Below are 2,674 nucleotides of genomic sequence, written 5' to 3'. Positions count from 1 at the left end.
AATTTTTGTTTTGGAATTACAATTGTCAATGTGTTAGTATATTAGTTTAAAAGTATGATATTTGAGAATTTTTTTTCTCTAAAATGATGATATAATTAAGAAAAGAATGGTGTTATTTAGGATTTTTTTTCAATAACCCAATTTAAAAAATATTACTAATATAATCCATTTTAAAAATTATATATTAATTTTTTTTATTTAGTTAGAAGTTTATTTGCAAAAACGACTTCATTAAGGAAGTTTAAATTTGCAATGACGACTTTCTTAAGTATTTTTTATTTTTGTTTTTATTTTTTTCTTTATTAGCACCAAATTGCTTTTTTGAATGGTTAATTTCTAAAGATACATAGAAGTCACCTTTTGAAATGATGATTTTTCAAAATACCTCAAAGTTCAACAAAAAAAAAAACTTTAAAGTAGTCGCAATGGCAAACTCAGATTTTCTTTATGAGTCATTGTAAATGACGATATCTAATTAAGTCAATAAGAAAGATAGTTTGATATATAATTTTCAAAATGAAATATATTAATAATTTTTTTTAATTTTTAAAATTGGATTATTAAAATAAAAACTCCTGCTATTTAATACAAAACATATTTTGAAGAAACACAAAAATGATGAGTTTGTAAATTCATAAAAGATTTGTCAAAGAATCATCCATCTATTGAGTGGAGAACATAAAGTGAGAATGAAAAACAAACCAATTTTAAATTTTCTTATGTTTTCCTTACTTTCACTTTTTTACTATTCAAGCATTTTCTTTTAAAAAAATCTTCTATAAGACTCCATATTTTCGGCCACTAGTCATTTGCTTAAGCACTCACCAATGCATGTGTGATTCCAATAAGCCAATTTCCAAAACTTTCAAAAAAAAAAACAAAACCTCCATATAAAAGTTACCATGTCAAAAGGTGATACCTCAATCACCTTGCCGATATTAAAAGAAAAGTTAATAAAATTGTGAAAGTCTCTTGATTCTTAAAAGATAACTCATCTTAAGAAAGGTTTTATGAATTCTTTTTTATTTTTTGTCATGAATATCATATAATTGGGCACTAAAAAAGAGAGCTGCATGAAATTACATTATGGGAAGGAGAACAACAATGCAACATCAGATGATAAAAGAGAATGAAGATCGATCCATTGGAAAACGACGTCGTTTTGAGTGTAGGGAGCAATAATGATAAGGGAAATTAGGAAGAAAAAACCAGCTATGGTTGATAAGGGGAACTTAAAAGGAGTCAACAATGTTCCCGCTCACTTGTTTGTGGGTACCAATCTTCTTTTGGGATTTGTGTGCTCTAGTATGTTGAAAACATTTGTTGATCGAAAAGTTGTTATTGTTGAATTATTGCTTAAGTAAGATATGGTTGAAGAGATTGATTTAGAAAAACTATTACAAATAGACATATTGTTGATGCTACTCACGGGTTCTTCAAATTTCTTTGTATCAAATCTTAAATGAGAACGTTGTACACAACATGCATATCTTGGACGGTTTTTAGAACAAGAGTCATGGTTTTACGAAAATTGTTTTTGGATCCGGAAAAAGATGAAAAAACACATGAGACCACAATTGTCTATAATAACTGCTTTAGAGGTGGTCCGCATAACTGCTATAGTAACTTAATTTTCTTTTCTTTTTGGTTCTTTTTATTTTCATGTGTTTGTTTATGTACCCTTACACTTTTTTTTTATCAGTGCAATTTTAACTTTAAAAAATTAGTATTAGTGGGGATTGAATCTTCAACATTTTTATTATGATCTAAATCTTGATGCCTCACCCAACTACCAAATTACTAAAAGTTTATTTGTTTTTTTTTCTTTTCAACATAGAAACTATTTTGTACTATATAAGAAAATAGAAAAAAAAATTAATTTATTTTAATGAATATCAATTATGTCATTTTTTAGCCAATTGATTGCGTTCAAGTTCAAATGGTTAATAAACTTTAACTAAAAATAAACTGTTTAGAAGAAGTCAAATTTAAATCTTACTTAAAATAATTATTGGTCAATTTTTATTTATTTGAATTTTAAATTATCAGACTCATCTTTCTTAAAAAAAATATTTATTCTATTTATACATCACAGCTTTTTATGATATGACTTTATTATTAATAGTTGAAGTTAAAATAAAAGATTTTTAATAATACAACGATTGGTAATGTAAAAAATGAATTGAATTCCTATATGAATTAAATTCTAAAAAGAATATGTCACTCTGGAATATTCTCCATTTACCATCAATTAAGTTAAAGAAACAAAATATATAATATGGAAATCAAATTTTCAATTGAATAGCATGCGAATCAAATCAATGCTGCTTCTTTTTTTTTCTTTAGCTGATTTACTTTCATCCTTATGAGAATACGGCTTTCCCAATAAAGGATTAATTTGCAAAGAGAATAGATGACCAGATATGATATAGGAGTTACTATTTTGCATCCAAAAAATAATTATTTCATTTGACTTGTGAATAGTTGTTAAAAAATTATTACTTGTCATGATTTTGATGATAAAATAAATTTTAAATATCGAAATATCTTTATTAATAATAATTAATAAAATAGTTAAATAAGTTGAATACTACTTTCTAACTCAATTATATATATATATATATATATATATATATATATATATTAAGAATAGTGGTTGTTCTTATTGTATTTT

Source organism: Cicer arietinum, chromosome 7 (assembly GCF_000331145.2).
Source record: "Cicer arietinum cultivar CDC Frontier isolate Library 1 chromosome 7, Cicar.CDCFrontier_v2.0, whole genome shotgun sequence".
Taxonomy (NCBI): Eukaryota; Viridiplantae; Streptophyta; class Magnoliopsida; order Fabales; family Fabaceae; genus Cicer; species Cicer arietinum.
Note: the sequence above shows the minus strand (reverse complement) of the source record.